This window comes from Hippopotamus amphibius, chromosome 12, assembly GCF_030028045.1.
Source record: "Hippopotamus amphibius kiboko isolate mHipAmp2 chromosome 12, mHipAmp2.hap2, whole genome shotgun sequence".
NCBI classification, from domain to species: domain Eukaryota; kingdom Metazoa; phylum Chordata; class Mammalia; order Artiodactyla; family Hippopotamidae; genus Hippopotamus; species Hippopotamus amphibius.
Genome location: NC_080197.1, coordinates 45,190,459 through 45,203,080, shown reverse-complemented (window position 1 = coordinate 45,203,080; position 12,622 = coordinate 45,190,459). Strand labels below are relative to the sequence as shown.

Genomic DNA, 12,622 nt, shown 5'->3' with positions numbered 1-12,622 from the left:
CCCAACGCTTACACCAGTCAACCAATATACAACCTCATTGTATGGTTTTATGTGTGTTTCTACTTAAAGACACCTTACATTGTTCATTCACTAACATTCAACCTACAGCCAAGAGCACTGTAACTCATGCTGGAACGAGCTTACTCAGGACATGCATTTTCTCCGTAAGGTACATCACAGCTTTCTTGCACACAGAAACACTAGACAGCACTTCAGTACTATGTTGGGGAGAGCGGGGGTTGGCGGGGCAGGGGAATTACCAACAGCAAACTCATCAACAAAAAGCACAGAAATGCAAAAAACGTAAGAAGGTGAGTTTGCAAATACAAAATCCATGAATAATGAGGACCAACTGAATACACATTGGTGGATCATATGCACTGAGGTTTAAATGAGTAAAAAATAAATAGTATTGATAGGGGAGACAGGGACTAATACACATTTCACATGACTCATGAAAGATCCAGGAACTGAATACACTTATTCTCTCCTATCCTATGAAAAGGACAAATTCCAGATCCCAGTTCTTTTCTTCTGCCTAATATTACTCACTGCTCATCCAATTTTCAGACAAGCCCAAAGAAAATTTCCTTGAAAATAATTACAGGTTGATAGTCTACCGTATCCATTACAGCACAGCCCAAACTGCTCCCAGAAGATGGCTGCATTTTTCTCCTGGGATTATAAGAAGAAATACCTGCTTTTATTTCATTATAGGCATCAGTTAACTGTAAGTACACAATGTACACACTTTACAGACTTACATTTTCTGTAAAAATGCCAATACTCTGTGACTTAAACAACGAATGTATCACACTTTAAGTATCCACTTTCTAATGCATTTGAAGGACATTTAAGACTTACTTAGGAATACAGATTTATGTTTTGGAGCTGCTACAAAATTTTTCCAATTAAGTTTACTTCTCAAAACTTTAAAGTGGTTAAATTTAACCTTGATTTAGTTGTAGTTCATGGAAAGTTATTTGTTGGTAAAATCACCTTTGCAGAAGCACATCCTATGTTATAAACTACCACTGCTAGGATCAGAAGGATTTGCAGAAGGCGATGGTTTGCACAAGTAACAAGAAATAGAAGGATGATTCTGAAAGTTCAGTTCTTATGTGTTCAGAATCAACTAAAATACAACTAGACACAATTTCCTTTTAAAGTCTTGTGAGATTCTCTTCATATTGGGTTTTCTTATGGAAAAACCCGAATGAACTTTTTGACCAACCCAATACATGTTGGAGTATCAGAAGATAAATCACCTTGTCGGGAAATGCTACTTCAGGATTGATAAAATCATATGGGTCTACTGCGTAACAACAAGATAATTCAATATATTTTACAAAAGTAATACCTTGATGCAGGAAAATAAAATAAATGAAATACATCTTACTTTATACTCTACTAGTACCATTATATTACATTTTCCATATAATTTACCAATATTTGCTTTTTTATTTTGTAAAATTTAGTATTACTTTTCATTTTCTATTTATTCTGCATAAAACTAAAAAAAAATGCCATTAACTTACTTTATTATGTGCCTAGATCATCGCTAAAACTCTCAAATTTCTTTCTCTTTAAACATTCCACTAAGAAATCTTTATTTATATATCTCTGATAAAGCCATATCGCTGCTGCTGACCTAGAAATAGCAATCAGATTATTCAGGTAACAGTTATCTCATTCTGAACCTGGTAATAACGTGCATCTTAATATGAGGTACTGATGCCAATTAAATTTCATATTAGCATTCCCAACCTTCAAGGGGAAGGGGCTGGCTTTGAAATTCAAAGCTGTGGCTCCGTCTTGTACTAACTGCATGATTTGGGCCAATTCATTATTCCCCAAATTTATTTATTCATCTGAAAAATGGAGATGGACACCATCTTCTATAACCTAGAGTGGTCCTCATGATAAAGTGAAAATGGTCTGTGTAAAGGACCTGGCCAGCAGTGAATAGTAAAAAAATGTTAGTTCTTGTTTTTATTAAGTACAAAATCAACCCAAGCGGCACTATAGATAATTGCATTTAGCTCTTAAAGCCAAAATATAGTAACCTGTCACCTGTGCGTAATTTGGAAAAAAAAAAAAGTTATAGTTCACCCACATTTTGACTTAATACCAGCAAAACAAGCATCTCTATGGATGTGACATGTATGTGTGTTATAATATATAACTCAAAATCTCTTAAGAGTCTATTTTATGTAAAACAGAACAAAGACTGACCATCAGCTATATTAAAATGAACAGTTCTGTTCCTGTATGTTTTTTTCTCCTCTCATTCAAAGATGAAAGCACTTATGCAGATGTATTTTAAGGAGGTTTAGACCCAGGATGAAATGAGCTTCAGCAGCCCTGAAATCTTAGAATGTTTGTTGGATCATTCAGCCTTTTATCCACTTCCCCTAGTAACAAGAAATGCAAATTTGTGAATCGTAGGTCTAATATGACGTCTGTGCTATTATGATAGAAAAACAAGACTTTAATAAAAAAAAAAGAAAAACAAGACTTTTTCTTTTCTCTATGAGAATAGGCTATGACCTTGGCCTCATTAATATTGAGTTCTGGCCAAAGCATGTCCAGTGGGTTATGAAATCATGAAAGCTGCTAAATCCCACCAGGCTAAATCTTCCAACAATTCCAAGGCATTGGGGTAAAAAGAGAAAAAAAATGGACCGTATGGAGAACACTTAAGGCACAATTACTTTTTTAACCTGTTTTTTTTCAAAATTACAATAGAACCTTTCCACAAGGAATTAATACGAATCGTCCTTCCTGAAAATATTATCTTCACCACTGTGCCATTTTTAAATAGATTTTCTTTGTGTATATTTTTAAATTTTCACTTTTATTTTATTTTTTAACTGAAGTATAGTTGATTTGCAGTGTTGCGTTAGTTTCAGGTGTACAGCAAAGTGATTCAGTTTATACACATACATACACACACACACACCCCTATTCTTTTTCAGATTTGTTTTCCATACAGGTTATTACAAAATATTGAATATAGTTCTCTGTGCTATATAGTAGGTCCTTGTTGGTTGTCTATTTTATATATAGTAGAGTGTATATGTTAACCCCAAACTCCTAATTGATGCCTGCCCTCTTTGTGTATACTTTTTTTAAAATTTATTTTTGGCTGCATTGGGTCTTTGTTGCTGCACGCAGGCTTTCTCTAGCTGAGGTGAGCAGGGGCTACTTCTCATTGCAGTGCTCAGGCTTCTCAGGGCTGTGGCTTCTCTTGTTGTGGAGCACGGGCTCTAGGTGCATGGGCTGCAGTAGTTGCAGCATGCGGGATTCGGTAGTTGGGGCGTGCGGGCTCTAGAGCACAGGCTAGTAGTTGTGGCACACGGGCTTAGTTGCGCCTCAGCACGTGGGATCTTCCTGGACCAGGGATGGAACCCGTGTCCGCTGCATCAGCAGGCAGATTCTTAACCATTGCGCCACCAGGGAAGTCCTGTGCATACTTTAGAATGGAGATAATTCTATACTTTCAGCTAGATGCTGTGCTCCTCATCTAATAGGTAAACTCCAGGTACACAAAGGGTTTCATTACCAGGCTTGACAGTGTAAAAGCCAAGCAGGAAACAAGCTGGCAGAGGTGCTTTCACATAAGCTTCCTCTGAGGAGTTGAAAACATCATCACATTTGTCTCCTGCTATTCATCTGCCCCTCTGTGATCTTTGTCTCTCTCTACAATATTTATGGGCGGAGCTCAGCATCCCTTCCTCCTGCTTCACTGTTGGAAAAAAGGTGTGTTCTGCTTCCACGGGAGGAAACAACAACATAATAGAAACACTAAAATCTGAATAAATAACTTTGGGGAGGAGTAGAAAACCTAATCCACTCAAAAAGGGATTTTCTTTCCTTCGAAGCAAGATAACTGACATAGGGGACTGCATGTTTGCAGTAATTATTTACACCCTTGTTAGACTGCACTGAACTCTCTTGTGGGAAATTTCTTGGGAACCTACAGAATTGCTTCCTGACTTTGGATGCCCTCCAATATACATTGTGCACTATTTTGTTTTTCTTTTCAGATGTTAATGAAATGATTTTTAAAAACAATCTCACCTCTTCCTATAGGAAAATATCCTGTTTGAATGTCTGGCCTCTGCCTATGAGACATCTCCCCTAGCCAATGGAAGGAATGAGCTTTTAAGGACTATGAACTATAGGTAATATTCTCATGTTAATGCTCTTTTCATCTGGAAGAGCAGCTTGTAATGTATTGGTTTTTATTTTTAGGAGAAACCGTTCCTTGTGCTGAAAACCAAGCAAACAATTAAATTTGGATATGTTGCTTTTCTGGTCCAACCCAAAAAAGCACTTAAAGTTTTTATTTGCTAGATATCCCAAGTTCTGGACACACTGGTGCATACCTGCTTTTTGAATCTGATTGACTAAATCATTCGCTGTCTGGGCCTCCTTGTCTTGAACCCATGGTAATGACAGCTTGGACTCAGACAAGAGCATGTACTCACCATTTTCAGAGGATTAAATAAGATGATGCATGTGTAAGAACTTTAGATAGTCTGAAGCACTATGCAACATTAGATTTAGAAAAGTTATTTTAACTCCTGAGTATACCAAAATTTACTAAAATTTAATCTAATACAGAAAACAAAAATAACAGCTCAAAACCTGATGACAATGTCTCTGCAATATGAGGACTGTCCAATCCCCACTTCAAAGGATCTGCATCTGTCCAGGCAAGCCTGCTGAGGTTAGGTTTCCAAAGATGATGACAGGATGGAGGAGTGGTGGGGAGAGACGTAGGAAGACATAAAGCTACAGAGAGAAGGGGTCAACAGGAAGTTCATTCTTTAACCACTCTCCTTTCTAAAGCAGCGAGTTCTTGACTGGGGGGTCTTAACTTCAAGTCCCCGGGCTCGTTTAGATAGAATTCATGGGTACCATGAATTTGAATGGGAAAGAAATTACATCTTTATTTTCATTAGCCTTTAACAGACAATAAATAAATATTGTGAGGACTGGTGATCAAGAAAAACAGATCTTTTCACACCACATTATAACTGCTGCAGATACCGTAAACCATCATTTGCACTCATCGCCACTTTGATTATATGGCAGTTTTTAGACCTGTCATTAGATCTTATTATATCTCAAAATCAAGAAACACATGTTACCACAGCATAAATTTATTTAATGTTTTGATAACTCAATGAAAACATACTTGGCTCCCTTTATAACCCTAAGTATTTTATTTTATGCATTTTAAAGCATTAATTTGCCACTGTGGTTACCCAGCAATTCCACTTCTAGGTATTTACCCAAAAGAACTGAAAATAGGTACTCAAACAAATATTGGTACAGGATTACTTGTATTATATAGTAGCATTGTTCACAACAGAAAAAAAAAAAAGGAAACAACCTAAATGGTATATCCACACAACTAAATATTATTCAGGCATAAAAGAGAATGAATAGTAATACATGCTACAATGTGAACGAACCTCAAAAACATTATATTAAATGAAAGAAGTCAGACACCAAAGGTCACGTTATATGATTCTACTTATAGGAAATATCAAGAATAGGAAAACCCACGGAAAGGAAAAGCAGATTGGTGGTTACCAAGGGCTTGGGGGAGAGGGGAATGAACAGAACTGCTTAATGGGTACAGTATTTTGTTTTGGACTGATGGAAACGTTTTGAAACTAGATCGAGATGGCAGCTGCACAACTTTATGAATGTACTGAATATCAGTGAGTTGTTCACTTTAAAATGATTAATGTTATGTCTTGTGAATTTCACCTCACTAAATAAAACACCCCGTGTTAAAAAACTGGTTCCTGGTCTTCCTGAGACTGCCAAAGAAGTCCATGGTACAGCAAAAGGATAAAAACCCTGACTTAAAGCTTCCCACAATGACACGAGCTCTTCTGCTTTGGTCCAGTTGAGGAAGCTGGGCTCAGTCCAGGCTCTGCACATTTTCCTAGCATGCCGGAGCACCCCCTGTGGCCCGAGGTTAAAGTCAGGAGGAAGCAAGAGTGCAGCCAATGAGCACTAAGCTTGCTGTTAACAATTCGCGTTTGTCTATATATCTCTAATACACACTTGGAGATATATTCCAGAAAATGCAGAATGAACAGAAACACAACAGACTTCACATTTTAAATGACCAGCAGTGCTAGACGCTAGTTTTTCAATGGTAAGATTCTTCTGTGCAGTTCTCCCACATACCATGACCTGTTTGGGGGATATCTTCATGCTAGCTGTAATGCTCCTAGAACCTTATTCCACTTCCTTTAGGTTATTTTTTTTTTTCATTCAACAAGTACACATTATACAGGCAAACCTAGCTCTACTGTGCTTTACTTCATTATGCTTCACAGTTACAAACTGAAGGTTTCTGGCAACCCTGGGTTGTCAGATAATGGATATCATCTTTTAGCAATAAAGTATTAAGGTATGTACTTTGTTTTTTTAAGCATAATGCTATTGCACACTTAATAGATGACAGTATGGTATAAACATAACTTTTATTTGTACCAGGAAACCAAAAAATTCCTGTGACTTGCTTTATTGTGGTATTTGCTTTACTGCAGTCGTCTGGAAATGAACTTACAAAATCTCTGAGGTATGCCTGTAATATGTAGGAGAAACATATGCTATGAAGAAAAAAAAAAAGTTGGGCAGGAATGAGAGTGACAAAAGTTACTAGAAAAAGAGATCAACTAGGAGACTCCAAAGAGGCAGCATTTGAGGAAGAACCTGAATGAAGTAAATAAATGAGTATTATAGACAGTGGGATCAACAGAATTTCAGGCTATGGAGACAGCATGTGCAAATGTCCTGAGGTCATGAATGTTCATAGAACAACACTGAAGGCCCATGTGGCTATAATGAAGTCCATAAGGAAAGAATGGTATAAATATATGACATGGGAAGCAGGCCATAACCAGACTGTGGATGGCCTGTTAGGCTTTTTGGATTTGGAATTTTATTATAAATCTGATGGGAGAGCCATCAGAGCTTTGAATACAAGGTAACTTTTTTTTAAAGCTCTTTATTGGAATATAATTGCTTTACACTGTTGTGCCAATTTCTGAGGTACACCAAAGTGAATCAGCTGTATTTATACATATAACCCCATATCCCCTCCTTCGAGTGACTCCCCCCCCACCCTCCCTCCCTATCCTGGCCCTCTAAGTCATCACCCATCATCAAGTTTATCTCCCTATATTATGCAGGAACTTCCCAATAGCTACCTATTTTACATTTGGTAGTGTATATATGTCAATGCTACTCTCTCACTAACAATTTGACTTATACTTTAAAACTGCTCCTAGGTGCAGAAGAAACATTGCAGAAGGTTAAGAGTGAAAGCAAGAATATTAGTTAAGAGGCTAGTTAGGGAGCACAGGTGAAGGATGATAGCAGCTCGCACTTAGGGTGGCAGTGGAGGGGACAGTGAGAAGTGGTCTGACTCTAGATATACTTTCAAATTTTAGATGACTCTTTAATCAGCTGGGTATGGTACAGGAGAAGTCATTTCTGTCTGAGCAGTCGGGTGAACAGCGATGCCACCTACTGAGCTGGGAGACAGCTGGAGAGGAGAGATTTAAATGATGCCTTTGTCCCTTTGGGCTGCCATAGCACAGTATCACAGACTGGGTAGCTTTTAAGCAACAGAAATGTATTTCTCGTGGTTCTGGAGGTGGAAGCCTGAGATCAGGATGGCAGGAGCGTAACTGGGTGAAGGCTCTCCTCTGCGTTGCATCCTCAGATGGTGGAAGGGGCTAGGGAGCTGGGTGGGATCTCTCTCATAAGTACACTAACTCCACTCATGAGGCCTCCACCCTCATGACCTAATCACTGCCTCAAAGCCCCACCTACTAACACCATCCCCTTTGGACCTCAGACTGTCAACATGTGCTTCTTGTAGGAGAGTATGTTTGTCAAGAAAAGCAAGGATTCAGTTCAGGATACCAGGATAGACCGACTGAAAAATAAATTGCCCAAATTCCTCATATTTCACTGTATCCATGCTTTTCACCAAGTGGCTTTTTAGGCCACTCCCTCTCTGACTCTAGGTTTGGTTATGTGGCTTGATTTAGCCAATGGGACATAGCAGCTTCCCTACATTTTCAGGTGTTTGTGCTTTTTTGATTTTTCTTGCACATCTGCCATTATGAAAACACATCCAGGCAGCTGGCACAGAAGAGAGACACGAGGAGACATGCAGCATGGTCCTGGTGGTAAGAAATTCATAACAGAAACCAAATCATAAATAAATGAATGCACCACAAAATCCAGGCTCCCTCTCAGACCATTTCAAGAAAAGCCCAGCCTGGTTAACTGTGGGGAAAAAATTTGTTTTTAATTTACAGTTTAAGAAAGTTTATTAAAAGTTTGTGATACTAAGAATTCTATTTTTGAAGATTATTGTCATATTTTAAAAACTTCTCTCAAGTGTAAGATTTCAGGGCATTTCTGGATTTCTTTGAATTGCCAGCACTCACTCAGCCACTAGTTCATCATCAGTGTCTTCACTGCCTTTGCATCTGATGCTTCCCAGCAGGATAAGGAACAGAGATAAAGGTATCATGAAGCCAATAAAGCTAAAGGCTCAAGGCCACTCACTTGTTCACGGACATTAAGGCCGTGAGAAGGACCTCAGCAATATGTTCACATGGTCATATATTTTTGCAAATTATGCAAAGTAAGATATTTCCACAGCAACTGGTTAAGAGAGCTGTCTCTTTGTATTCTAACTTCCTACATTACACTTCTCTATATGTTCATGGAGTTGGGGGTGGCTATAGTTATTTGGGGACTCTAACTAAGGGAGAACTTGAGTTGGAGATGCATTTGGTTTGTAACAGTGGGATATATTTATGTGTTTTGCAGTCAATTTCCATTACAGTTTACTTTTTGTTAGTCATCCCAAGGGCAGCAATGGCTCCAGGGACTCTCCAACACCTCCACACACTGACTGACTGGGCATCACAGCACAAAGATGCAGGACCTGAAAGCATATTGCCATAGAAGTGTGCCCTGCAGCTCTGGGTATGTGTGCAAGGGGGAAGTCTGCCTTTTATAAAGCTTCTTAAGCCTTTAAAACTGTTCCTAGGTGAGGGGGCACAACAACAATTAAGTATGCAGAAATGTATTTTCAAAGATTCTCAAACCTTTTGTATAGAAAGTTGATATAGTTTGAACACACCATTTAACAGCATATGGAAAGTTGTTTTGAAGGTATCATTAAAACAAGTGAGAAATTAAAGATCTTTGCTTTGGTCATATAATAAAGGTACATTTTATATCATCTTTAAGAATGGCAGAAAAACTTTTAAAAACTGAATATGAAACAAACATTTGATTAAATCAACAGAAATTTTTCTGACATTGAAGAAATCTTTTGTGCCAAAATAATTTTACCACATCCAAAGCATTCATTAGGAGGAAAATGGTGAGTAGCAGTAAAGGATTGGTTCCTGTTTGATAACTCAATTGATATATAAAGTGAATCATATGAACACCAGGAAATATTTCCATTCTTTGATACAAATGAAGATTATGAAGATAACATACAATTCATCACAGTCAAGCAAGGAAGACAATGACAAGTCACTGATGATGTGGTTCATCAATATAAAGAGTATTAAAATTGGTCACTGTACAAGCAAACTTCAAATGCACTGAAATCTTAGGGCTCACATATTCAAGAAATGTGGTAGAGGTGTTCCAAAATTTGGTAATTCTAAAAAAGTTTACATGCCATTACTGATAACAAGATGTGATGCCCTATAAATGTAATCTAGAAAAATGGTACTGATGAACCTAGAGACGGGGCAGGAATAAAGACTCAGACATACAGAATGGACTTGAGGACACAGTGGGGGAAGGGGAGGCTGGGACAAAGTGAGAGAGTAGCATTGACATACATACATTACCAAATGTAAAATACATAGCTAGTAGGAAGCTGCTGCATAGCACAGGGAGATCAGCTTGGCGTTCTGTGATGACCTAGAGGGGTGGGATGGGGAGGGTGGGAGAGAGTTGCGGGAGGGAGGGGATATGGGGATATATGTATAAATACAGCTGTTTCACTTTGGTGTACCTCAAAAGCTTGTACAAAAGTGTAAAGCAATTATATTCCAATAAAGATGTATTTAAAAAAAGATGTGATGCCCAAATAAACTTTTCTAGATGTCAGTAAAAAATAAATTTCAATCAGACATCTTAAAGGGAAAGCTGTATTATATTTCTATTTTCTCTACAGAAGGATGTTTTAAAACAATTTTTATATTTAAAGGTAAAGAGATAAATGATTTTGCACCAAAATGTATAGGGGTCAAGATATTATATCAGAAATGTAGGGTGGCAACCTATTAGTAAAAATATACTGCTTTTCTGATTTTGTGATATTTGCATTGTTAGCTTGTTAACTTCATATTAAATACTTTGTTATGAACTACTACCTCATTCTAAATATTCACATTCCTACCTAATTTTGTATCCACAGGCACACCTTCTAGAGTCACAGATCTTTTGGTTTCTGGATCTTGTTTGCTGGGCCATTGGTTACTTTTCCCCAGTATGACTGCTCAGAAGTTTACATTTAAGAAGTCAACTAAAATGTATATATGAAGCACGACTACAATTCAATCAAAGGAGACATGTCAGAGTGAAAATGCAGCAGCCTCAGCAACCCTGTCTCCCTTTGTGATGGCTGCACAGCAATTTCACTTCTGGATTTCATCTTCAACTGGGTGGTTTGTTTCAATAAATTGAAATCCTGATAAAGGTAAGTGATTCTAAGCAAAACCAATGTTAACCAAACGCATGACAAAATGGAGCACAGGAATGATTCTAAGCAAAGAAATATAAATAGAACTTTGAGTATATGGCTGAAAAAGAAAGCACGTGGACTTTTTCATCAAGTACTTCAAGTGCTAGTGCCCACAGCAAAGCCATCAGCCATATATGCCAGATACTAAAGCGATGTGCCCTGGAACATGTTTAATTAACTCAACAGAATAAAGCATAAGTTATAAGTTTTGAATGACTGACCCAAGGAGGTAACCATTCAGAGTCTTCTTGAATTTGTTTTAATCCAGCATAGTTACAAAAGATGTATGGGCTTTGTTTTCTTTCTAGAAATTCTACCAACCCTAAGATTTGAATCCAGTGAATACCAAACACATATACACTTCTTTTAGCCTACTGTGACTGTCATACTTCAATTCTTTTTTAATTAAGAAGAAAATACACAGTTTCATAAGAGGCAAGAAAATACAATTTATTTAAAAAAGGTTTTTTAAGCAGTGACAGAGTTGTGGCAAATCAAGTACTGCCCAGGTACACTCTATGGTAGAGCCTGCAAACTGACGAAGCGAGAACACAATCTCACTATTTAACTAAACTGATGTTTAAAATGTTTGAAACAGGGGTACACAACGTTACGTCTTATTACTGGTGATGTTAACCTTGATCATTCAGTTAAGGTGTATCTGCCACGTAGTGAAATATAACTAGTTCCCCCTTTGTAAACACCTTGCGGGTGATACGTTGAGATTACGCAAATATCCTGTTCTCCACCAACTTTAGCCTATTCCTTTTAGCATCCATCAGCGGACTGCGTCTGCAAAAATTATCACTGTGCTATTTGCCTAATGGTAATTTTCTCTCTCTTTCATCCTTTCACTGGAATGTATTTAATTCCATTTATTAATTGGAATTCTTCCATAAAAGAGACTATCCCTTCACTCCAGTTATTTGTGTATTCATTTATTTATTTATATCAGCATTGACTCAGGGATACTTATTATAATCCATGAGTTATAATCCAAAACTCTCATTATATATCTGGCTGCTCACAATGTTCCAGTTCTGGCCATTGAGAACTCCTTCTGGTTCACGTGTCCTTTTGACACGCTCATGCTACCTTACTTTTTGATAACACAAATATTCCAGGCAATTCTCATATTTTCCCTGCCCTGGCCATGGAATCAACTACTTCTCCAAAGAGCTCTGGATCCTTCTGTTAGAGAATGGTGTTTAAAAATCAAGGCTCTGGGTGCTAGGTATGTGCTTTGCTACTGGGGTTTCATTGATCTTAGGCTTTCTCAGCGGACAGAGTTAGGAAACCTATGCATGTATAGCAACCCATGCAAAGTCTCCCATCTGTTATCACACATAACCTCAGTCTAATCAGGGGAAGCCATCAGACAATTGTGGGACATTCTACAAAATAACTGACTAGCATACTTCAAAAGGGTCAAGTTCATGAAAGATAAGAAAAGAAAGTAAACTGTTAGATTGGAGGAGCTTAAGGAGAGCTTAATCTCAATCGATGTTTTGGGGGAGCTTGAATTGAACAGAAAAAACATTAATGGGAAAACGGATGAAATCAAATAAGGTCTGTACCTAAGTTTATAGCAGGTGTTGGCACACTACACAGCCCATGGGTCACATCTGGTCTGCCACCTGTTTTTGAAATACAGGTTGACTCGATATACTCTCATTTTCTACATATTGGCTAGGACTATTTTTTGCTACAATGGCAGAGTTACGTAGTAGTGGCAGATCCCTAAAACAGTTACTATCTGGCCTTTTACAGAAAAAGCTTCCAACCCCTGGT

The 12,622-nt window shown here is 37.8% G+C and overlaps 1 protein-coding gene across 1 annotated transcript in view; it reads right to left on the bottom strand.

Annotated features, from left to right (window-relative positions):
- PAK5 (p21 (RAC1) activated kinase 5) overlaps positions 1-12,622 on the bottom strand; it is a 352,938-nt gene that overhangs the window by 210,661 nt on the left and 129,655 nt on the right. The gene's annotated exons all lie outside the window — the stretch shown is intronic.